This window comes from Aquarana catesbeiana, linkage group LG01 (assembly GCF_042186555.1).
Source record: "Aquarana catesbeiana isolate 2022-GZ linkage group LG01, ASM4218655v1, whole genome shotgun sequence".
NCBI classification, from domain to species: domain Eukaryota; kingdom Metazoa; phylum Chordata; class Amphibia; order Anura; family Ranidae; genus Aquarana; species Aquarana catesbeiana.
The window spans coordinates 549,209,121-549,235,376 of record NC_133324.1 but is presented as its reverse complement, the minus strand read 5'-3'; the positions used below and the strand labels follow the sequence as shown (position 1 = coordinate 549,235,376).

Here is a 26,256-nt window from a genome sequence, read left to right as displayed (position 1 = left end):
AAACACTAGTTTGACAACACGCAGTGGGCGGATTCTATAGCCAGGCTGTTTATTGGCTAAGGATCTGCCCACTGCCTGCTGTCCATCACAAGGGGAGTGGACCTGATGGGCAACCAGTGTCTGTGAATCCCCATCAGGCTCCGCCTTCCAGATACAAAGCTCCCCACCTGTGTGGCAGTTGCACTGATTGTGGAATGTTCGTATAGTCACTCTAACCTCAGCGCCCCTTCAAAGGTGGTGCGTGCCCCAGATTCATGTATCTGTGTGGAATTCTAAAGAGTGTTTTAGGTGCTTTCTATGAATTTTCCCGAATGTTTTTATTGCACGTTTCTTTATATTCCAGTGATACCCACAGCCCCCATTTTTATATGGGCGTCATTAAACCTGGAAATAAGGGGGTCACAGGCAAAAAAATAAAAGCGTGAAACAAAAATGTAACTCTTCCCCACTCTATCCAAAATAACAATTTAATAGAATTCATTTTATAACTTAATAATTTATCCAAAAAGTTTCAGAATGTCTGAATTTCTTGGCTTCTCATCTTGTATTATGTTCATTTTACAGAGACGTTTCCTTGTTCCAAAGGTCCATTGCTTTTGCAGTATGTTGGATTTCACTTCATTTTCATTGTCAGTCTTTAGGTTCTGCAATAATCACAGTGTGCTTCAACAATGCTTTAAATGCAGGAAACCTGATCTCAGCATCTATTATTTTAGGAGAATAGGTACCACATTACAGTGGTAACAGGTGCAGCAAGTAAATTGTCTAGGAAACCTGTACACGGAACTGTAGGGTGGAGCTTACCTGTACAACAAGCTGCCTCTGTCCACTGTGTGCTGAATCTCCTATTGAGGTTTATTAATATTCTCCTATTCTCCTTCTTTGGATTCCACTCACACAAGCTCTGGTAAGACCGGATATATATATATATTTTTTTTTATTCTGATAGAGAGATGCGCTAAGGGAAGAACAAAGAGACATATTCAGATCTGTTCAATTTGCTGAAAGATTCTAGACTTGGCTTTCAATTTGATTTTGATCACTGCATGGTGTGGCTAGATGTATTTAGACATATTTTGATATGGTACAAAAAGCAGCATTTTGATTCACTACATAGCAGCCAGTTGCAATTTGTTATTTTAGCAGTTTGATTGTGTTGATGAATGAAAATAGGTTGTATTTAGTTCATAGGTGCGCGCAGCCTATTGCATTAGGGTGTGCACCCCAAAGCTCAAATACACATGCATGTGTGTGTCTACATACTGTACAGTATATATGGTCCAGGCACACTGATCTCCCTGCAGCCACAGTAAAAGAAAAGTGCGTAAGCACTTCTCTTATGGCAGAGCCAGTAAGAGGGGAAACTGTTCCCATCCCCACTGCCTAAAAAAAAGAGCAATAATTCTAATGCGCACTGATTAGGGTGTGCCCAGGCACACCTGGCACACCCTGTGCGCACGCCTATGATTTAGTTGTGAGTCTCACAGTCTTTCTGATTTTTAAAAAATGCAAATCTGTGTCCTAATTACAAATGTAGGGGGGTCGCCATAGAAAAGTATGTGTAGTTACATAATGTTACTTGCTTGCAATGTTTAGATGACATTTTGTTTTGTATTTAAATACATCTTTAACATTTTCTCTGATATTATATGATGCTTTTATTATATTTTGGTGCACAGCAATTTTTTTTTGATGTTTTTGTCATATTTCCTGGCCTGTACTTGTTTCTTATTGTATAGAATGCAATTCAATTATAAGGTAAATATGTCCTAAGGGAAATATCTTCATCACTGTGGTCACCTCAGTGTATTTACCGTAAATCACAAGTCAACTGAAATTTAAAGTTAAGATTAGAGCAGCAGAATAAACTTTACACGTTCAAACTGGTTTTAAAACTCAACGTGTTGCTTTTTATCAGAATGAGGACATTCCATACACATTGCTGAATAAACTACTACTGTCTGATTAAGTTATTATACTAGCAAAAATGTACCCAATTCCATAATAGTCACGGTTGTAAATGTTACTAAATAATGTAAAATATAAGTAAACCATGGAGTAGATGAATGGTGGATGAGGTATCCGCTGTCTGTTTACACCCGACTACCCTCTGATCCTTTCCTCCTAAATGGAGGAGGAATGATCCCCTTCCGTTTTTTTTTCTTTAGTGGACCGGATCAGATTGGATGTAGGTGGGTGTAAATGTACACAAGTCCCTTTACACTCACTGGTCCATAGGTAGAAAAACTGCTAGACGGCCCTGATCAGAATAGTCGTGGGAAAGGGACCTTTTTCTGAGCGCGTACAAAAAAGGGCAACAAAGCTAATAAAGGGTCTGGAGAATATTAGTTATGAGGAAAGGTTGCGAGCACTGAACTTATTCTCTTTGGAGAAGAGACGCTTGAGAGGGGATATTATTTCAACTTACAAATATCATACTGGTGACCCCACAATAGGGATAACACTTTTTCGAGGAAGGGAGTTTAATAAGACACGTGGCCACTCACTAAAATTAGATGAAAAGAGGTTTAACCTTAAACTGCATAGAGGTTCTTTACTGTCAAAGCGGCAAGGATGTGGAATTCCCTTCCACAGGCGGTGGTTTCAGCGGGGGGCATTGATAGTTTCAAAAAACTATTAGATAAGCACCTGAACAACCGCAACATACAGGGATATACAATGTAATACTGACATATAATCACACATATAGGTTGGACTTGATGGACTTGTGTCTATTTTCAACCTCATCAATCTTTTGTTACTAAACTACCAGTGCATTTATCTTTGCCAGTTATAAATACAAGCTTGTCTTCTTTACAAGAACTACTTCGCTACAACAAAATGTCTTATGAAGCCCCAGAATTCTACAAGAAAACCACAGGCAGGCACAAATGAGTCATTCCTTTCTATTTGATAGGTGATACGGTCTGGTTATCTTCAAAAAATGTATAGGCTAAAGAGATACTAAAGGCTCATTTGTTTTTACCTAAATTGAAAAAAGAGGTTTATACGTATCTGCTCTGTGAAATAGTGTTGAACAGTGCAGCCCCTTAACACCTCTTCTGAGGACCCCCGCTGTTGCTCTCTGCTCCTCCTCTTCTGCGTGTACCCCCATAGCAAGCCACTGGGCTGTGTGTGCCCATAGACACACACAGCACGGCTTGGCCCTGCCCCCTGCTCCCTTCTTTACAGAATTTGACTTGACAGCAGCAGGAGCCAATGGCTCCCGCCACTGCTGCCTCTGTGCTTGTGAGAGCAGGGATAGAGAATCAGTGCTGCTGCAGACGAACTCAGCACTGGATTGATACAGGACTCAGGCAAGTATTTAGGAAGGGGGGTGGTGTGAACAGTGGGTGTAAAGTTTTTTTACCTTAATGCAGTTAATGCATCAAAAGATCAGTTCACCATTCATAACATGTTACATGTTACGCCTATATTCAGGGTGTAACATGTTACAAACGGACCGGGCCGTCGCTCCCCCGCTCTGACAGCTAGTGGGGGATCTTCTCCCCTGCTAGCTGTCACAATTTAGAAAAAAACACGGCTGAGCGTGGCTCTGCCCACCTGGCCACATCACTCATTCTCAGTCCTCTGTGAATGGAAAACGACAAGTCCCGACAGCCTTTGCAGCTGTCGGCTTGCAGTTTTCAATGAACTACCACAACACTGTGGGGGGGGGGGGTGGTAGTTCATTGAGTCTTTCTGCCAGATTGTATCTGCTGGTCCATATGATGTACAGGCACACAGATACACTGACAGATCTGCAGGAGACCTGCGTGGCAGCAGCGATCTGCTGATCACTGGTGCAATGCTTTAGAGGCTCCACAAACAAAAAATAATACATGCACATTTTTGTACCTGCAAAAGAATGTCCATTTATTATTTTTTGTTAAAAGGTGAACTTATCCTTTAAGGTAAAAACACGTGGCTTTAGAACCACTTTAGATTACCTTCTCCAAAACTTGGATCTAAGCTCATTTGTTCTTTTGAAGTAGTGGCCCAAATTACATAGTTACATAGTTAATCTGGTAGAAAAAAGACACTAGTCCATCCAGTTCAACAAACTTAGAAAAGCACACACACACACACACACACACATAGAAAACTTCCATGTACACTATCCTATACCCACAGATGATCCAGAGGTAGGCAAAAATATTAACCCTGTGGTATAGAAGCCTAAGATACCTACATCAGTGAAGATCCATTTAGAAACCATTTAGAAGGTATCGTTTTCCTGGATTTATACTTCCTCCACCAGATCAGGTTCAAGTACAAGGGAAGGAAGAATTATTTTTGGACAACATTCTTAATGCTTATTTGTATCATGGAAAGCTACAGTATCTGACAGGATGGAAAGGGTATGGTCCAAAAGAAGATTTGTGGAAACCAGAATAAAATATGCATTGTCCCCAACAAATCAGAAATTTCCTAAAAGATATGTGTTACTTCTACTGTTACTTGTAAATAGGGATGAGCCGAACACCCCCCTGTTCGGTTCGCACCAGAACATGCGAACAGGAAAAAAGTTCGTTCGAACACGCGAACACCGTTAAAGTCTATGGGACACGAACATGAATAATCAAAAGTGCTAATTTTAAAGGCTAATATGCAAGTTATTGTCATAAAAAGTGTTTGGGGACCCGGGTCCTGCCCCAGGGGACATGGATCAATGCAAAAAAAAGTTTTAAAAACGGCCGTTTTTTCAGGAGCAGTGATTTTAATAATGCTTAAAGTCAAACAATAAAAGTGTAATATCCCTTTAAATTTCGTACCTGGGGGGTGTCTATAGTATGCCTGTAAAGGAGCGCATGTTTCCTGTGTTTAGAACAGTCTGACAGCAAAATGACATTTTGAAGGAAAAAACTCATTTAAAACTACCCGCGGCTATTGCATTGCCGACAATACACATAGAAGTTCATTGATAAAAACGGCATGGGAATTCCCCAAAGGGGAACCCCGAACCAAAATTAAAAAAAAAAAATGACGTGGGAGTCCCCCTAAATTCCATACCAGGCCCTTCAGGTCTGATATGGATATTAAGGGGAACTCCGGCCAAAATTAAAAAAAAAAAATGACGTGGGGTTCCCCCTAAATTCCATACCAGACCCTTCAGGTCTGGTATGGATTTTAAGGGGAACCCCGTGCCAAAAAAAAAAAAAAAAAAACGGCGTGGGGTCCCCCCAAAAATCCATACCAGACCCTTATCCGAGCACGCAACCTGGCAGGCCGCAGGAAAAGAGGGGGGGACGAGAGTGCGGCCCCCCCCCTCCTGAACCGTACCAGGCCACATGCCCTCAACATTGGGAGGGTGCTTTGGGGTAGCCCCCCAAAACACCTTGTCCCCATGTTGATGAGGACAAGGGCCTCATCCCCACAACCCTGGCCAGTGGTTGTGGGGGTCTGCGGGCGGGGGGCTTATTGGAACCTGGAAGCCCCCTTTAACAAGGGGACCCCCAGATCCCGGCCCCCCCCTGTGTGAAATGGTAAGGGGGTACAAAAGTACCCCTACCATTTCACTAAAAAACTGTCAAAAATGTTAAAAATGACAAGAGACAGTTTTTGACAATTCCTTTATTTAAATACTTCTTCTTTCTTCTATCTTCCTTCATCTTCTGGTTCTTCTGGTTCTTCTGGCTCTTCTGGTTCTTCCTCCGGCGTTCTCGTCCAGCATCTCCTCCGTGGCGTCTTCTATCTTCTTCTCCTCGGGCCGCTCCGCACCCATGGCATGGGGGGGAGGCTCCCGCTCTTCTCTTCTTCTTCATCTTCTTCTCTTCTTCTTTTCTTCTCTTCTTCTCTTCTTCATTTTCTTCTCCGGGCCGCTCCGCATCCATGCTGGCATGGAGGGAGGCTCCCGCTGTGTGACGGCGCTCCTCGTCTGACAGTTCTTAAATAACGGGGGGCGGGGCCACCCGGTGACCCCGCCCCCCTCTGACGCACGGGACATGACGGGACTTCCCTGTGGCAATCCCCGTGACGTCACAGGGAAGTCCCGTCAAGTCACCGTGCGTCAGAGGGGGGCGGGGGTCACTGGGTGGCCCCGCCCCCGTTATTTAAGAACTGTCAGACGAGGAGCGCCGTCACACAGCGGGAGCCTCCCTCCATGCCAGCATGGATGCGGAGCGGCCCGGAGAAGAAAATGAAGAAGAGAAGAAGAGAAGAAAAGAAGAAGAGAAGAAGAAGAAGAGAAGAGCGGGAGCCTCCCCCCCATGCCATGGGTGCGGAGCGGCCGGAGGAGAAGAAGATAGAAGACGCCGCGGAGGAGATGCTGGACGAGAACGCCGGAGGAAGAACCAGAAGAGCCAGAAGAACCAGAAGATGAAGGAAGATAGAAGAAAGAAGAAGTATTTAAATAAAGGAATTGTCAAAAACTGTCTCTTGTCATTTTTAACATTTTTGACAGTTTTTTAGTGAAATGGTAGGGGTAAGTACCCCCTTACCATTTCACACAGGGGGGGGGCTGGGATCTGGGGGTCCCCTTGTTAAAGGGGGCTTCCAGATTCCGATAAGCTCCCCGCCCGCAGACCCCCACAACCACCGGCCAGGGTTGTGGGGATGAGGCCCTTGTCCTCATCAACATGGGGACAAGGTGTTTTGGGGGGCTACCCCAAAGCACCCTCCCAATGTTGAGGGCATGTGGCCTGGTACGGTTCAGGAGGGGGGGGCGCACTCTCGTCCCCCCTCTTTTCCTGCGGCCTGCCAGGTTGCGTGCTCGGATAAGGGTCTGGTATGGATTTTTGGGGGGACCCCACGCCATTTGTTTTTTTTTTTTGGGCGCGGGGTTCCCCTTAAAATCCATACCAGACCTGAAGGGTCTGGTATGGAATTTAGGGGGAGCCCCACGTCATTTTTTTTTTAAATTTTGGCCGGGGTTCCCCTTAATATCCATATCAGACCTGAAGGGCCTGGTATGGAATTTAGGGGGACTCCCACGTCATTTTTTTTTTTTAATTTTGGTTCGGGGTTCCCCTTTGGGGAATTCCCATGCCGTTTTTATCAATGAACTTCTATGTGTATTGTCGGCAATGCAATAGCCGCGGGTAGTTTTAAATGAGTTTTTTCCTTCAAAATGTCATTTTGCTGTCAGACTGTTCTAAACACAGGAAACATGCGCCTCTTTACAGGCATACTATAGACACCCCCCAGGTACGAAATTTAAAGGGATATTACACTTTTATTGTTTGACTTTAAGCATTATTAAAATCACTGCTCCTGAAAAAACGGCCGTTTTTAAAACTTTTTTTTGCATTGATCCATGTCCCCTGGGGCAGGACCCGGGTCCCCAAACACTTTTTATGACAATAACTTGCATATTAGCCTTTAAAATTAGCACTTTTGATTTCTCCCATAGACTTTTAAAGGGTGTTCCGCGGCATTCGAATTTGCCGCGAACACCCAAAATTGATCACTGTTCGGCGAACTTGCGAACAGCCAATGTTCGAGTCGAACATGAGTTCGACTCGAACTCGAAGCACATCCCTACTTGTAAATGACCTTGGCTTTTTGATGTTGATTCTCCTGCACTGACCCTGGTTTGTGACCCAACTACTTGAGTTCTCTAGAACTTCTGAGAGCTGTGCCTAGCTTGAATTTTCTAGACACTGGTCTTCACTCTCTACAGGTACATTCTTATTTAGTATATTTTTGTTTAGTCTTATAGATGTCAGAATACCGTCCACTACCCTGGATATGCCTCTGAGACAAAGTGACATGAGATAACAGTGGTGTTATTTAGATGTCCAAACCAGCATTTAGTATGTTAGATGCAGAAAATATGGAGAATATTTCAGCTGATTTCACAGGAACATGTAGCACATAAGATGCCAAGGGATTTTATCTCCCCAGTGTAGATACAGAGTAAACAGCAAGCATGAAGTCACCAGGACATTCTCCAACAGGCCAACCAGTTGAAGTATCATGCAATACTTTAAATGTAATATAGTACAGTGGGAATAATTATTTTTCAATAGAGTCTATAAGAACAATAATTTGGCTATATTTGAGCACCAAAGCAAGAAAACTTTATAGGAAAGGCCTACAAATGTAGCTACAATAATCAACACCTCTCCGTCTCTCTTGCATTTTCAGCCCTCTTGAACGTACAGTGTATGAACGTACATTGTTAATTACATCTGCTGTTGTGGCACCCAGGAGCCCATAGGAATACATTACAGAAAATGCCACGCATCCCTAACTGCTGGCTCAGACATATACTTGCACATGTGTATGGGCATATTTTGTCAAACGTACCTCAAATAAAGGCTTCTCGAGACAAGGATGTCAAAGTGTCCCCCTTTCCACCTCAAAGAGACTTTAACGCCCACATGCCACACATATGCCTGTGCTGAAAGCACACTCACTGTGTGTTTCCTGCACAGGGTCTGAGCTGTCAAAGACAGCTCTTGGTCCCCACTAATGATTGGTAGCCAACAGGACTGGCTCCTGGTTATGTGACCACTGTGACAGCCAATCACAGTGGTCACGTGATTACCGATTCTTCCTGCCTCCTGGGGGTTCATAACCATTTAAGGAGATGCTGGGGTGGGCTAGAAAGGGTTAAGATTAAACATATTAACACCTTGCACATAACTGTAACTTATAAATGAAGGTTACAGCATTAGCTTTCTCTAATAAACAAAGGCAGAGCAGGACTGGGCTGTTACACTGACAGCTCAGTTCTATAGATTACATTGGGAGAGCCACTTTCCGATCCCAAACCGCTTTCACATTAACCGCCATTCTCTGTGCTCTGATTTTCAGGAGTACACAATCACACTCTGGATGAGAAGGATTTTGGTGTTCTGATGGATCAATGATATTAGTGCAAAAATGAGCCAAAATGACCGTTTTCAGTGAAAATATCAACACTGAAGCTACAAACACATAACTAGTGCTATTATCAATGTGTTTAAGGCATAACAAAAGGCAAAAAAGAAATGTCTTCATTTACATAAAGGTCAGGTTAATGTAACCCAGCGGTTTTGTCACCTGTGTCCAAATGTAGAGATTCCCCTTTGAGTTCCTGTCAGGGCTGGGCTCAGCCCTTCCTTCTCTGAGCTGGCCGCTCAGCTGTCGGCTAATTGCCAGCTCCCATCTCTCTCCACAGTTACTCAGCTGTTGCTGATATCCTGCTTGTCAGTCCTGCCTACTTAAGCCATCCAGTCCAATGGAGCTCTGCCTTTGCCTTAGGCCGGGTTCACACTGGTGCGACAAGACAGCCGTCCTACTTTGGATCTGACTTTGCCCTGCGACTTGAAGCTGACTTTCAATGAACAGGGACCCGACTTGGATCCTCGCCAATACCAGGCACTGTGTTTGGTATGAATCTTGAGGGGGAACTCCACGCCAATTTTAAATAAAAAAAACAGCATGGGTTACCCCTCCAGGAGCATACCAGGCCCTTTGGCCTGGTATGGATTTTAAGGGGCACCCCCTATGCCGAAAAGTCGGCGTGGGGGTCCCCCCCCAAAATCCATACCAGACCCTTATCTGAGCACGCAGCCCGGCCAGTCAGGAATGGGGGTGGGGACAAGCGAGCGCCCCCCCCCTCCTGGCCCTCAACATGGGGGGGTGGGTGCTTTGGGGCAGGGGGGCGCCCTGCGGCCCCCCCACCCCAAAACACCTTGTCCCCATGTTAATGAGGACAAGGGCCTCTTCCCGACAACCCTGGCCTTTGGTTGTCGGGGTCTGCGGGCGGGGGGCTTATCGGAATCCGGGAGCCCCCTTAATAAGGGGGCCCCCAGATCCTGGCCCCCCACCCTATGTGAATGAGTATGGGGTACATCGTACCCCTACCCATTCACCTAGGAAAAAAAAGTGTCAATAAAAAAGCACACTAGACAGGTTTTTAAAATAATTTATTAGGCAGCTCTGGGGATCTTCTTCCGACTTCGGGGGTGTCTTCCTTCTTCTCCGTGGTCTCTTCCTTCTTCTCCGCACTCTCCGGCCTCTTCGGTTCTTCTCCCGCTCTCCGGTATCTTCTGCCCGGCTCCTCCGCTATCTTCTGCTCTTTTGCCCACTCTTTTGCTAGTGGTGGCCCGGTCTTCTCCGCCATCTTCTTTCCTCTTCTCTTCTTCCGATGTTGACACGATGCTCTCTCCCACTGTAATGCCGTGCGCGCGGTCCGCAACGGCTTATATAGGGATGTCACCCGGTGACCCTGCCCCAGTATGACGTCACAGTCCCGGGCATGATGGGACTGTGATGTCATAAGGGACGGAGTGACATCTTCCGGTGACCAAGCCCCATCCCTATATAAGTCGCTGCCACCGCTAGCAAAAGAGCGGGCAAAAGAGCAGAAGATAGCGGAGGAGCCCGGGAGAAGATACCGGAGAGCGGGAGAAGAACCGGAGAGCGCGGAGAAGAGGCCCGGAGAGCGCAGAGAAGAAGGAAGAGACCGCGGAGAAGGAAGAGACTCCCGAAGTCGGAAGAAGACCCCCAGAGCTGCCTAATAAATTACTTTAAAAACCTGTCTAGTGTGTTTTTTTTTATTGACACTTTTTTTCCTAGGTGAATGGGTAGTATAGGGTATGTACCCCATACTCATTCATAATAGGGTGGGGGGCTGGGATCTGGGGGCCCCCTTATTAAGGGGGCTCCCGGATTCCGATAAGCCCCCCGCCCGCAGACCCCGACAACCATCGGCCAGGGTTGTCGGGAAGAGGCCCTTGTCCTCATCAACATGGGGACAAGGTGCTTTGGGGCAGGGGGGGGCCGCAGGGCGCCCCCCTGCCCCAAAGCACCCACCCCCCCATGTTGAGGGCATGCGGCCTGGTACGGTTCAGGAAGGGGGGCGCTCGCTTATCCCCACCCCTTTTCCTGACCAGCCGGGCTGCGCGCTCGGATAAGGGTCTGGTATGGATTTTGGGGGGACTCCCACTCCGTTTTTTTGGCGTAGGGGGTGCCCCTTAAAATCCATACCAGACCGAAGGGCCTGGTATGCTCTTGGAGGGGGAACCCATGCCAGTTTTTTATTTAAAATTTGGCCTGGAGTTCCCCCTCAAGATTCATACCAAACACAGTGCCTGTTATTGGCAGGGATCCAAGTCGGATCCCTGTTCATTGAAAGTCAGACATATGTCAGCTTCAAGTAGCAGGGCAAAGTCGAATCCAAAGTAGGACGGCTGTTGTGTCGCACCAGTGTGAACCCGGCTTTAGTCAACATCACAGAGACACTCTCCTGCATTCCTGTTAAAAGACTTGCTTGGCTGACATCCCTTCTGGCTCCTGATCCTGCTTGCTGTTTTACTACGCTCATCTTCGGCTCCCTGACGTTTGGCTTGTCTGACTATCCGTTCCGGTTCCTGAACTCTGGCTATGTTTTGACTACGTTTGTTCTATTTACTTTTATTATTAAACAAGTGTGATTTAACTGTACTTCTGTCTCGGTCTGATTTCATGGTTTCTGACAGTAGGCGAAGGCCATGAATTCAGAAGATACAGTTAAACAACTTGTTGGTAATGTTTTTTTCAGATTGGATGAGCAAGATCACCGCATGGATCAGGTTGCCATGGTGTTCCTGAGTTGCACGGCTCACCTGGAATCTCCCATTGTGGCTGCTCCGGTACAACCTGAGTTGCAGGCCGTCCCTGCTGCTGCGCCAGTCTCTGTGCAGGCACCCACCTCGATTATTACCTCCATAAGAGGTATGTCTGGTTCCACTCTGCTTCCCCAGTGATTTGGGGTCGATCCAGTTCAATGCAAAGGGTTTCTCAACCAGGTTGAGATATACTAAAGATGCTGGCCCAGGCGTTTCCCACGGACAGAACCAAACCCTCTATGGGAGATGCAAAAACCTGTTGTCTTCAGTTACCCTGAGTTTGTGGCCTCCTTTAAAAGGGTATTTGATGTTCCTGCACACTCCGCTTCTGCTGCCAAGTGCCTCATGTCCATCAAACAGAGTAGGAGAACTGTTGCCGACTACGCCATTGATTTCCGTACTGGTGGCAGCAGAGGTTGCTTTGAACAATGAGGCTCTTGTGGCTGCTTTTTCTCATGGTCTTTCGGATTCCATCAAGGATGAGACAGCAGTCCGAGATATACCCACTGAGCTGGAGAAGTTGATCACTTTTTCCATCCTCAGAGAAAGACTCTCTTTTAAGGAGCATTTGCGGAAGCCTCCTGTATGTTTGCCTCCGAGCTTTGCAGTCCCACCCGTGCCTCCCTCCCCTCCCATGCCTCCTGGTACCGAGTTGGTCAGTGAAGATGAACCCATGTACTTGGGCTTTACGTGTCTCTCTGGGGATGAGAGAACCTTTAGGAGGAGGGAGAGATTGTGCCTTTATTGTGGCCAGGCAGGTCACTTTTTGAAGTCTTGTCCTACCCGTCCTTGGAACACCCGAACCCTAAGGTCTTGTCACGGACAGGCCTTAGGTGACGTTGTTTCGTCCCCAGTTATCCAGAAGAATAAGCCAATGGTTTCGGTCACGCTTTCTTGGGCTGAGTCGTCCGTCGAGATACAGGCTCTTATCGACTCTGGGCTGCAGGCCTGTTCATTGATGCTGCCTTTGTATCAAAGCACTCGATTCCGCTGCAGCTGCGTGACACTCCACTTGCCATTGAGGCTCTTGATGGGAGAGGATTAAGGAGGGCGTTGAGTGGAAAACTGCGTTTAATACCAGAACAGGCCATTATGAGTACCTCGTAATGCCTTTTGGCCTTTGTAACGCCCCGGCAGCTTTCCAGGAATTCATTAACGATGTCCTCTGAGATTTGTTTCAGTTATGTGTGGTGGTTTATCTCGATGATATCCTCATATTTTCCAAGTCCCTGGAAAGCCACCACACAGATGTCTGCCGTGTGCTTCAGAAACTAAGAGAGAACAGTCTCTACTGTAAATTGGAAAAGTGCGAGTTCCATCGTGAACAGGTTAAATTCCTGGGTTATGTGATTTCCACTGCTGGCTTTTTGATGGATCCAGAGAAACTTTCAGCAGTCCTACAGTGGCCCCGACCCATGGGCTTACATCCTCTGCAGCGTTTCCTGGGCTTTGCCAACTATTATCGGAAGTTTATTCGTAACTTCTCATCTCTGGTCAAGCCCCTGACTGATATGACCAGAAAGGACGGCACCCACAGAGTTGGTCTCTGGAGTCCGTAAAGGCCTTTGAGAGTCTCAAGGCTGCCTTTGTTTCTGCTCCTGTGTTGGCACATCCTGATCCTACATTACCTTTTATCCTTGAGGTTGATGCTTCTGAGACTGGAGTTGGCACCCTTCTGTCTCAACGTCCTACCTCTGAGAGCGCTTTGCATCCTTGTGGCTACTTTTCCAAAAAATTGTCACCTGTGGAGTGCAATTACACGATTGGTGACAGAGAGCTGTTGTTGATCATTTTAACCCTGAAACAATGGAGACATCTCCTTGAAGGTACCACTGTGCCGTTTCTCATTGACCATAAGAATCTCACATTCTTGTCTGAGGCTAAATGCCTCTCTCCCAGAAGGGCACAATGGACTCTTTTCTTGTCAAGTTTTAATTACATTGTCTCATTCTTACCTGGTACTAAGAATGTAAGGGCTGACGCCTTGTCACGACAATTTTCCTCCACTTCCAAGTTGGAGTCGGTTCCGGTTCCCGTGATTCCTCCTGATCATTTTCTGGCTATGGTTCGCACCAGGCTCACTTCTCCTTTGGGTGGCAAAATTCTTGCTGCTCAGGTCCATGTTACTCTTGAGAAACCTTGTGACCGCTGCTTTGTCCCAGAGAGCCTCTGTTCTGCCATGCTCCAGACTTACCATTCTCCCAAGGCTGCTGGCCACCCTAGGAAGAATCAACTCTTTTGGGCCATTTCCCAACAATTCTGGTGGCCTAGTCTACGTGCTGATGTAACTGCCTGTTTCGTGTGTGCTCAGAGTAAGACTACACGACACCTTCCAGTGGGCCTCCTACAACCCATACCCAATGGAGAGAGGCACTGGACCCACCTGTCTATGGATTTCATTGTGGAGTTACCCAACTCCCACGGCAACACAGTTATACTTATGGTGGTTGACCGGTTCTCAAAAATGTCTCATTGCATTCCACTTAAGAAGTTGCTCATGTCTAAGGAACTGGCTTCCATTTTTGCTCTGGAGATCTTGCGCTTACATGGGCTACCCAAGGTGATTGTCTCGGACAGGGGTAGTCAGTTTGTGTTCTGGTGAGCCTTTTGTGCACAGATGGGAATTCAGCTTGTTTTCTCCTCTGCGTATCACCCGCAGTCTAATGGGGCCACAGAATGAGCCAAGCAGTCCTTGGAGCAATTCCTACGTTGCTATATTTCTGACAATCATAACAACTGGTCAGATCTATTACCATGGGCAGAGTTTGCTCACAACAGTGCTTTGAATTCTGCTTCCCGATTGTCCCGGTTTATGGCGAATTATGGTCTCAAACCTTCCATGTTGCCTGACTCGTTTGTTCCGCAGAATATTCCTGCGTTAGAGGAGCAACTCCGTGGTCTTTGTTCCACTTGACCAGTCCAGGAGGCTTTGCGACATGCTAATGATAGGTACAGACTCCATGTTGATTGCAGACGCCTGCCTGCGCCTTCCTACCAGGTTGGGGACAGGGTCTGGCTGTCATCTCGCAACCTCCGACTTCGTGTTTTCTCACTGAAGTTTGCACCTCGGTTTATTGGGCCTTTCCGTATTTTTTGCAGGATTAACCCAGTGGCTTACGCATTAGACCTTCCTTCTAATATGCGTAGTTCGAATGTATTCCATTTCTCCTTATTAAAACCTTTGGTCTGCAACCACTTTACCACCTTGGTGCCATGTCCACACCCTGTCCAAGTTGAGAACCATGAGGAGTATCAAGTACAGTCCATTGTTGACTCCTGTAGGTTCCGTGGGCGCATACAGTACCTGGTGCATTGGAAAGGATACGGTCCGGAGGAATGCTCTTGTGTCTCATCTTCGGACGTACATGCCCCTGTCCTCCTCCGTGATTTCCATAGACGTTTTCCCCTCAAGCCTGGTGGTCCTCCGAGGGGGAGAGGTCGTTGAGGAGGGGATAGTGTCAGAGCTGGGCTCAGCCCATCCTTCTGTGAGCTGGCTGCTCAGCTGTTGGTTAATTGCCAGCACCTATCTCTCCATAGTTACTCAGCTGTTGCTGATATCCTGCTCGACAGTCCTGCCTACTTAAGCCATCCAGTCCAGAGGAGCTCTGCCTTCGCCTTAGTCAACATCACAGAGGCACTTTCCTGCATTCCTGTTAAAAGACTTGCTTGGTTGACATCCCTTCTGACTCCAGATCCTGTTTGCTGTTTTACTATGCTCATCTTCGGCTCCCTGACGTTTGGCTTGTCTGACTACCCGTTCCGGTTCCTGAACTCTGGTGTTTGTTCTATTTACTTTTATTATTAAACAAGTATGATTTAACTGTACTTCTGTCTCGGTCTGATTTCATGGTTTCTGACAGTTCCAAAGCCACCACAGAAAGTGAAGGGAAATTGCAGGTAGCCACCAGGATCACCAGAATAGATTTCCCCTACATTAATATAGTTGATGTTAATTTTGGTGATCATGGTAAACAGGCCAAATAGAGGGTGAATGTCTTGGTCTGGAGTTCGGCTCAAAGGCCAATAGCTATAGCAGTGGATCAGCACCCACCGACAAACAGGACAGGTATACATGCAGGTCACCCTGGCTGATGACACAGTTCATCTGAGGTGCGTGGTCTAAGTACTAACCAGTATTTACTAGAGCTCCTGATGGTGGAGATGGGTTTTGCTACTTGTTAGCACCAGGTCGCGGCCCTCAGGATCGCCCCAGCAGGAGGTGAGCAAGCCAGGGTCCAGTAACAAATAAACAGTTCGGGATCAAGCAGAAGCATAGCCAGTAAAGAAGCCAAAGGTCAGTAACGAATGGTAGCAGGTATGGTTGCCACCTCATCCCTTTAAACCTGAACACATATTAATATTATTTACACAGGTTCTGTGGCTGATTAAGGTGGTAATTAAACTCACTTGGTGCCTTATCTGCATTTAATCAGCCTCAGAACCTGTGTAATTCAAAGGTGTTCAGGTTTAAAGGGATGAAGTGGCAACTCTAGTAGCAGGTTGGGATTAGGCAGAAGCGTAGTCGAGGAACAAGCCAAGGGTCAGTAATAAATGGTAGCAAAGATACAGACGGCAGCAGGAGAGACAAAAGCAATATATTGGCTGGAGAGAGCACAATAATCTGGCAAACAGGAAGTGCAGAGACATGGCTTAAATCAGGAAGTTCATGGGAGGAGCAAAGAGTTCAAGGTTCAAGACAAACAAAGATCAAGGCAGGTTCATTCAAAGAATTGTGAAGGGAACTGTCCAGTATTCCAGGTGGCATAGCAAGCAGAGGCATTGCCAGACACAGCAGAGGTCCCAGGTTCAATTCCAGGACCAGACAGCAAATCTCCCCAATATCTCAGCACAGAGACATCAATAAACAACTGTGACCCCATACAAAGAAATGAAGGGTGCCCCTTCAGGCTTTAGTAGGTTCTTATATGCTGGGAGTGCAGGCAGGGAAAAAGCTCCATAGAAGTCAATAAGGAAGGACGACAACTCCCAAGAGCTCCACATCACACAAAATGTTTATGTAAATAGTGGAAGCGTAGACTCCGTCCAGACCACTCCTATGGCAAACCAAGTCAGGGGTGTAGAGTTGAGGCTGCTTCCACTTATTACATGAAGGGTTTTGTGTGATGTGCGGCTCCTGGGACTTCTCTTCCTTCCTCATTGATCAATAAACAATGGACAATTAAGTTATCAGCAATAAGAAGAAAGTACCTTGCAGCAGTGTTCAGTAGAACAGGTGTCCCTGTGTGAAGGTTTTCCCTTACACACCCGACCACTGCATATTTTTGGAAAATTGGTCACTTTCCGCTACTGTAACAATAGGTAAAGGAAGGGTAACCCTCGAGTCCCATGACAGCTCCACTTTCAGCAAATGAAGCAAAGTAAAGCAAAATTAGCCTTTGTAGGCAAAAGATACTGTAAATAGAAAAACACTTAAGCCTGGACTGGCTGTAATCAATATTTTCATAACTCAAACTGTTATCTTTCTGTGTTTAAAAGTATTTCAAATGCTATTAAAATAGAAACATATTATTCCTTTTTGAAAAATTGTTTGATTCCTTCTCCTCGTGATATGACTGTATTCCTTTCCTGCACCACCATCACCACCTCATCATCATCTTTGTCCTTACTAGGGATGAGCCGAACACCCCCCGGTTCGGTTCGCACCAGAACCTGCGAATGGACCGAAAGTTTGCGCGATAGGAATAAAAGTCATTTAAAACTGCTTGCGGCTTTATGTAATGTCGGGTCCCGGCAATATGGATGAAAATCAGTGAGACAAACGGCATGGGTACCTCCCACCCCCCAGTCCATTACCAGGCCCTTTGGGTCTTGTATGGATATTAAGGGGAACCCCGCACCCAAATTAAAAAAAGGAAAGGCGTGGGGACCCCAGGCCATATATACTCTGAACAGCAGTATACAGGCGGTGCAAACAAGACAGGGACTGTAGGTTTGTTGTTAAGTAGAATCTGTTTGTAATTTTGAACTTGTACATTTTTAAAGCTCCAGCCAAAAATCTATTTTTAAGTTTTTTGGAAAACATAGCGAAGGGTTATCACCCCTGTAACATTTGTTTTGCTGTCTGTGCACCTCTTCAGAAGATTTCACCTCACTTTCTGTCCCAATGACAAATGTTTTTTGAAAATTTGAGTTTTTTAGTGAAACAAGGATTGGTGATAAAGCAGGAGACACGTTTTTCCTATATTAGCTCTTACAGGAGCAAATTTCCCTTCCTAGGGGTAGATTTCATCTCACTTCCTGTTGTCTCCTTCCGTTTGCAAGTAGGAGTCGTTTGTAAGTTGGATGTTTGAAGGTAGGGGCCTGCCCTATAAACTCTGCAGAAATTGGGGCCTTAGGTGTTGGTGTTGCTACAACACTCTAAGCCCTCACAGTTACTCTTGGTGGGCGCAGGAACGGGCCGTGCTATGAAATATTAGATCAAGAATTGTAATTACATGCCATTGTTGAACAGTGGTAGAAATATTGGGCCATTGGTGGTGGTGGTGGTGCTGGTGCCACAACACTGTAAGTCCTCACAGTTACTCTTGGTGGGCGCTGGAACAGGCCCTGTTGTGAAATATTATATCAAGAAATGTAATTACATGCACCTGTTGAACAGGGGCAGAAAAATTGGGCCTTTGGTGATGGTGGTGGTGGTGTTGCCACAACACTGTAAGCCCTCATAGTTACTCTTGGTGGGCGCAGGAATGGGCCCTGCTGTGAAATATTAGATCAAGAATTGTAATTACATGTCCCTGTTGAACAGGGGCAGAAAAATTGGGCCTTAGGCACTGGTGCCAAAACACTGCAACCCCTCAAAGATGCTATAGTTGGAGCGCAGGAATGAGCCCTGCTGCAAAGTATTGCATCAAAAATTGTAATTATACGCCCCTGTTAAACAGAGGCTGAAAATTTGGGTCTTGATTGGCCAAGCATGCGGGTCATAGTGCATGCTTGCCAATCATCAGCCAGCAATGCACTGCGATGCCTCAGTGAATTATGGGCCGTGACGCGCCACTCGAATTTGGCGCAAATGGCCCATAACCTTCGCAATTCGCTGACCGGTCGAACAGGCGATGTTCAAGTCTAACATGGGTTCAACTCGAACTCGAAGCTCATCCCTAGTCCTTACACACGTTACCAGCAGCAGCAGAAGAAACACCCAGTGGTTTTTGTTTAGGCTTGGATACAGTTTTAAACTTGTGGTCATACATTGTGGCATCAACTTGTTTAAGCATTTGCTGACTGATTCTTCCTGGGCCACTCTTTGCTGACAGCAGTCCTTCCAACATTGGAGTGGAAAGTTTGTTCCTAAGATCAGTTTTCATTAACCACTTGCCGACCGGCTCACACCGATATACGTCGGCAGAATGGCACGGCTGGGCAGATCAACGTATATATACGTTGCCCTTTAAGACGCGTCATTGTGGGCGCGTGCCCGCTACGTGCTCCGTGAGTGTGACCGCGGGTCCCACAGACTCCAATTCCGCCGGAAGTCCCGCGATCGTCTTGCGGAGAGGAAGAACGGAGAAATGCTGATGTAAACTAGCATTTCCCCATTCTGCCCAGTGACACTGACACTGATCACCGCTCCCTGTGATCCAGAGCGGTGATCAATGTCATGTCACACGTAGCCCACCCCCCCCACAGGTAGCAGCACCCTCTAGTGATTAACCCCTTCACTGCCAGTCACATTTACACAGTAACCAGTGCATTTTTAATCGCACTGATCGCTGTATAAATGTGAATGGTCCCAAAATAGCACCAAAAGTGTCCGATGTGTCCACCATAATGTTGCAGTCACGATAAAAATCGCAGATTGCCACCATTACTAATAAAAAAAAAATATTAATAAAAATGCCATAAAACTATCCCCTAATTTGTAGACGCTATAACTTTTGCGCAAACCAATCAATAAACTCTTATTGCAATTTTTTTTACCAAAAATATGTAGAGGAATACGTATCGGCCTAAACTGAGCAAAAAAATTGTTTTTTATATATTTTTTGGGGATATTTATTATTGCATAAAGTAAAAAATATTGCTTTTTTTTCCAAAATTGGCACTCTTTTTTTTCTGTTTATAGCGCAAAAACAAAAAACCAATTTTGTTTGGGAGCCACGTTGCACGACTGCGAAAAGCGACGCAGTGCCGAATCGCAAAAAGTCTTGTCTTGTCTAGTCTTGTCTTTGAGCAGCCAAATGGTCCGGGGCTGAAGTGGTTAACTTCACAAAGGAAAACAAACGTTCTGCCTCAGTTGTCTCGTGGGGAAGGGAAAGCATAGATATTGCAAATTTAACTAGATGTGGGAATTTAGGTACTCTCAGATTGTCCTGAAGAATAATACAGCTTATAGTCTCAGCAAGAGTTAAATCTGTCACTTGGTATTCAATAAATTCAGTATGCAGTGCGTCAAAATCAGATGGGGGGACACATTGTGGAAAATGCTTTGCAAGTTCAATAATGTCCAGAAATTTAGTGGTAGACTTGTTTGAAGGTTTTTGTAAAGCCAACAGCTAAATGATTCTGTTTGCAACGGCATTTGTTTTTTAGTAGCGATTACCACTTTTAATGGCAGTTGCTTTTAATGGCAATTACTGCAGTTACTACAGATGCTCCTTTGCTTGGTAGCCAATTAAAATGCTGTCTGGATGGACTTGTGTCTTTTTTCAATCAGATTGATTATGTAACTATTTTTAAGTAAAACCAACAGGTTTGGCCTGATAAAGTGGCCCATAAAACTTTTAAGCAGTTGGCAGTACAAGTCAGGTAACAGAGGAGAATTACTCTGAAAAATGTGATTGAATTGGATGAAATTTGGCAGAACTGCTTGAAGATACAGAAAGTAGCATTTAGACCCCTTTCACACTGGGGCAGTTTGCAGGCGCTATTGCGCTAAAAATAGCGCCTGCAAACCGACCCAAAACAACCGCTGCTGTGTCTCCAGTGTGAAAGCCCGGGGAGTTTCACACTGAAGCGGTTTGCTAGCAGGATGGGAAAAAAAGTCCTGCTAGCAGCATCTTCGGAGTGGTGAAGGAGCGGTGTATACACCACTCCTTCACTGCTCCTGCCCATTGAAATCAATGGGGCAGCGTGGCTATACCGCCAGCAAAGCGCCCCTGCAGAGGCGATTTGCGGTGGTTTTTAACCCTTTCTCAGCCGCTAGCGGGGGTAAAACCGCCCCGCTAGCGGCTGAATACCGACAGAGAAAAACGACGGTAAATCGCCGCTAATGATAGCGGCGCTTTACCGCCGACACACCTCCCGCCCCAGTGTGAAAGGGGCCTTAGTGATAGGATCCTGTAGCAAGACACCTATTCTGCCCACAGTTACCAAACGGATTGCATCATCACTTGATTGAAAGTAACTTAACAGGACATCATATTGATTGCGAATGCGGTTGACACAGTCAAACATAGAAAGCCACTAGTAGAACAAAGCTGTAACATTTTTATACAATCTGCCTCAACAAATTCCTGAAATTACAACTGTAAACGTTTGCACTTATGTGCAAAATGATTATGTATGCCTCTGCAAAGTTGCTTAACAGTTTTAGGTATACCTTTACAGATGTCTGCAGCACACAAGGCAGCAATATGGCAGGTAAGGATGAGCTCAGGCGTGTTCACACACTTCCCGATCTCTGCAGCCGCACATTGGGAAAATGTCTCACTGCCTGTGATTAGCGCAGCGCCGTGCCGACTTCCTGGCGGCCTCGGCACGTGGAGTGTGCGAATACGCCAGAGCTTATTCGTAATGGCAGGTACAATGAATGTGAAAAATGAAAGGCTGCTGTATTTTGAAGGGGGATAGTACTGAATTTTTTGGCCCAACCATTACACTTTCCACATCTATAGGAAGTGCCATAACATTTTTCAGGGGGATACCATCTTCCAGAAAACATTGTTTAATCTGCTCAAAAACAGCACCAGCAGTATCTTCAGTGAGATCAACAAGGCGGCAGAACTGATTCTGTTTTATCAGCATTTTCATCAAAATAAATGACCACCATGGCTATTTTTTTGTTGATATTTCTGTAGTTTTATCAATCAATGATGAAAAATTACAACAGGCAAGTTTTCACCACAACACCTCTTGATTGCGCTTGCCAATGGCGTTTTTTGATTAGCATGGACCCTTTGGTAGACTTACAACCAGGGCTGTCTTTAGCGCAGGGCAAATAGGGCCCAAAGCAGCTGCCAATTGAGCCTACGCTGCTGCCCGCCGGAGTTCTGCCACTTGTTAGCTGCTCACTAGTCACTACTGTCAGTTGTAGGTACAGAGAAATGCTGCTTCTGTATTTACAAGTGACAGCGCTCCTCTGCCTGTCGGCAGCCGCTCTGATCCCTCTCCGCTCTACACATCTCTATATGAGAGCAGAGGGTGGGGAGCAAGGAGAGTGAGGGGGAGGAGGGGAGGGAGGGGGCGGGAATGTACACAGGCAGAAGCTCCTTGTGAAGCAGCCAGCAGCCTGCACGGATAGACGTCCTGTAAGTTTAGTTGATCTTCTGTATCTAGCTGCACTCTGACTGTGAGGTTTTCTAGATGCTAGGAGATGCTTTGGGGAGGGAGAACATCTCTACACTGGAGTGGGGGGGACAGGGGGTGAGCTCTGAACTAGAATCTGGGGGGAGAGTTTTGTACTTAGGGGGATGGAGAACTTAGATGTACCCTTAACCCATTGCATACGTAACGCACCCCTCAAACTCACATTCCATATGTAGCACACGCTATAATCTCTAGCAACCAGTCAGTGAGCAAAAATGATGTGCAGTAACCTCTAGCAACCAATCAGTTAGCAATAATGATGTGCAGTAACCTATAGCAGTCAATCAGTGAGCGGTAATGATGCGCAGTAACCTTTAGCAACCAATCAGCGAGCGGTAAGGATTTCCAGTAACCTCTAGCAACCAATCAGCAAGCAGAAATAATGTGTTTTAGCTTCTAGAAAGCAGTCAGTGAGTGGCAATGATATGCTGCAAGCTCCGGCAACCAATCGCAATTGCTGCCTGATCTGCTGCAGAAAACTGATTTTGAGTCTAGCTGCTATTTAATGTATATCTCAGAATTGGGGGGGGGGGGGCTAAGAAAATGTTTGCCCGGGGTCCAATCTATATTAAAGACGGCCCTGCTTACAACCGAGGGATTTTGCTATTTGGTAGTCTGGAAACCAGCTAGCCATACTATCTGTAAAATCATCTAAAAACCTTAGTAGTAATTTTTTTTTTGTAATGAAATTAACTATTTTCAACTCAGTTAAACAAGTTTTTCTTTCATGAGCCAACACGTCTGAAACTGTGCTTTGTTTTGAAAATGTAACAAATTCAGAGTTGGGCTTGCCTAGCTGCAGCAATAGACTTGTGTTTGTAACTTGCAGCATGATTACAGACATCACAAACTCCGTGTGCTATGCAGAACAATTATTTGCACCACAGACACTTTGCATTTTGTTTTGAATCATCATCAGCTGCTAACCAGTATTTGAACTTCAGATCTGTTAGCCATGAGCCTGAAAAGTAACAATGGGGTTGATTTTCTAAAGACAAATCCACTTTGCACTGCAAGTGCACTTGGAAGTGCAGTCGCTGTAGATTTGAGGGGGACATGCAAGGAAAATAAAAAACAGCATTTTTGCTTGTGCATGATTGGATGATAAAATCAGCAGAGCCCCCCCCTCATTTCAGAGCTTCCCCTGAGATCTAAAGTGACTGCACTTCTAGGTGCACTTGCATAGGCGTGCGCAAGGGGTGTGCCAGGTGTGCCTGGGTACACCCTAATCCTGGGGTTGGCAACCTGTCAGTCGCCATCTACCGGTTGATTGCGGGAAGGTGAAAGGTAAACCATGATCCTTCCTCGCCGACCTCCAGAACCCGGAGAGCGGGGGTGGGATCGGTACCAATATATGCCACCCCCTCCACTCCCCCTGTCCCTCTTCTTTCTGCTGCCCTGGTCCCTCTTACCCCCCCTCCCCCCATTGTTTCAGGATGAAGAGTGGGAAAGAGGCCGGTAAACATGCTCCCCTCCCCCATTGTTTCAGGATGAAGAGTGGGAAAGAGGCCGGTAAATATGTCACACACACATTTGTGTTTGAGCTTTGAGGTGCACACCCTAATGCAATAGGCTGCGCACACCTATGTGCACTTGTAGTGCAAAGTGGATTTGCCTTTAGTAAATCAACCCCATTGCCTCCATTTCTTACATTTTATGGCAGGAGGCACAGGTGGTGCCTCTTCCATAAGTTCTATTTGTAAAGTTGGACTGCACTGCACACAGAGGTGTACGTTTATGAAACTGTAAACAGCGATGATCCCAAGGATCGCCACTGATCACAGTCCATTAACGGTTTATGAAACAGAGATGATTGGGGGGAACATGTTCTCCACCGATGATCTCCATACACAGAGAATCTGTGATTGTCTGACACAGAAACAGCTAGTTTATGAAGCTGTGATCTGAGCACTTCACTGGTGATCTGTGTCAGAATTCACACTCCCCGATTCACTAGCTCAGAGCTGGTGAATCGGGGAGTGAAGAGAGAATCCTGGGGGAAGGAGGAAGATTTTTTTACTTCCTCCTTCCTGGATTAGACCCCCCAAGACAGTAACCATGCCCTCCTGCCATGGCTGCCATGTCTATGTGTATATATATATAGATCTATCTATCTATCTATCTATCTATCTATCTATCTATCTATCTATCTATCTATCTATCTATCTATCTATCTATCTATCATGTATGTGTGTGTGTGTATATATATATATATATATATATATATATATATATATATATATATATATATATAGATTTACAGTATAGTGGGACAGATATTTTATTAACAAGGTAGGCGGTCTCCTCCGGGAATGTCTGTGTACTGAGCAGTTATGATTTAATAAATGGACATCTTGGTGTTTCGGTGAATTTTTGGTACTGTAATCTCGCTATGTCTCACGAGATTCCAGTATCAGGGGCGTTCTTCACCGTTCTAAGCGTTTGTAGATCGCTTCACTCCTCCAAAGGAGAATTGATCTACACCGCTTCATAAACTGGCACCCAGAGCAGAACAATCTACTCTGTGAATGTCAGAGAATGGAGCAGTGAAAAGTTTTCACTGCTTCATAAACGGACACCAGTGTAACCTAAAACACACACCCTGAACTGTTTTGTGTTACCAACAGCAGCTGTTAAATATGTCAAAATTTAAACTGAAATCAAAATACCCATTAAAATCGTTTCACACTTCTGTGGGAAAGATATGGCCAAACCAGCCCTGAGCCCTCTTAAATCTCAGTACCTGTAAAACCTACTGCCTTGTGTGCTGCAGATGCCTGTGTAATGAAAATCAGAAAAACTATTGTTAATGAAAACTGATCTTTTGGAACTTAGTAAAAAATATTATGAAAACATATTAGCTGCAATTAGAGATGCATCACATTTAAAAAAAAGAAAAAAAGAAAATGTGTGTTTGTGTGTGTTGCTCACTTGTCTTATACAGTAGGCTGCAAAGACAAAATGTGTGTGATGTATTACTATTAAAGATAACCACTTACTGTTTAGATCAGCTTCTCTAATCTGGTGGTGGTGGCTGCTGTAGAGCCTTAAAGCTGGCTTCTCAATACATTGTTGACTGTTTTATAGGAACGAAAAAAAATGAATGCACCATGACGTCACGCAATGCCCACTGCAAAGCACACGAAGATTGCCAAATAGTATTCAGCTGGCTTCAGAACTGTGCCTGCTCAGTTCCAAAGTCTTCCAAAAGCATTTTTTTAATGAGCTGTTGCCATCAGTACCGGACATTTACGAACAGCTTGAAAATCAGCCGAAATTTACAAACTGTCTGTAAATTTACAGACAGGTGGAAACCCTAGTTTTGGGCACCAGTTGACAAAAAAGATTGGGGAAGTGGAGAAAGTGCAAAGAAGGGCAACCAAACTGATTGGCCTCTTCGCTTGAGAAGAGGTGATTAAGGAGGCATATGATCACCATGTATAAATACATATAATGAACTTGGTGTAGAGTTATTCACTTTAACCCTTTTGCTGCCAGGCCCTGTGCTCCATTTTGTACACTCAGGTGGCCAGACCATTTTTGCAATTTTTCCTTTGTTTTTTATTTTTCAGTTATAGCTTTCAGAATTTGTGAAATGCCCCCCAAACCATCTATTTTCTGAAAGCCCATGATAAGTAGAATAAAAAGAAGGTGCTACTGATTTTTTAGACCCCTCGGTATTTGCGCAAATGTTTATCAAACCAAACTATTGTGAAAGTCGCCTTAAACCATTATTAGCAGCTAGAAAGCACAGCACATTTTACAAAATTCCTACTAAATATAAAAGCTTAAGCTGTATTGAGTGAATAAATAACAAATATTTGTAACTTCTAAATTTTGCTTTTTTGTGAAATGGTGAAAATTGAACAGACGCAAAAGTGTAAATATCCAAATTTCTCTAAAAATCTGAAGGTTTTGATTTTTCCCTTACAGCTTTCAGAATTTGTGAAAGACCCACAAAACCATATACTTTCTGAAAGCATATGACCTCTAGAAAAAAAAGAAGGTGCTACTGATATTTTATACTCAGCGGTATTTGCGCAAATGTTTATCGAACCAATATATTGGCAAAAAATACACTAAAACCATTATTAGCAGACAAAAACACAGCTAATCTTACAAAATTTCTGCTAAATTCCTACTAAATATAAAAGCTTGTGGAGTTAAT

At 45.2% G+C, this 26,256-nt stretch overlaps 1 protein-coding gene across 2 annotated transcripts in view; it reads left to right on the top strand.

Moving 5' to 3' along the window:
• The first annotated feature begins 790 nt into the window (after window positions 1-790).
• The window catches only part of LOC141105588 (phospholipid-transporting ATPase IK-like), a 381,958-nt gene continuing 356,492 nt past the window's right edge, over window positions 791-26,256 (top strand). Inside the window, exon 1 of one of the 2 annotated variants that reach the window (XM_073595530.1) lies at window positions 791-907. The gene's annotated coding sequence lies outside the window, so the exon portion shown is untranslated. Of the gene's footprint in view, window positions 908-21,967; window positions 22,031-26,256 lie in introns of those variants that run through there. The other variant, XM_073595522.1, reaches the window with a different exon arrangement.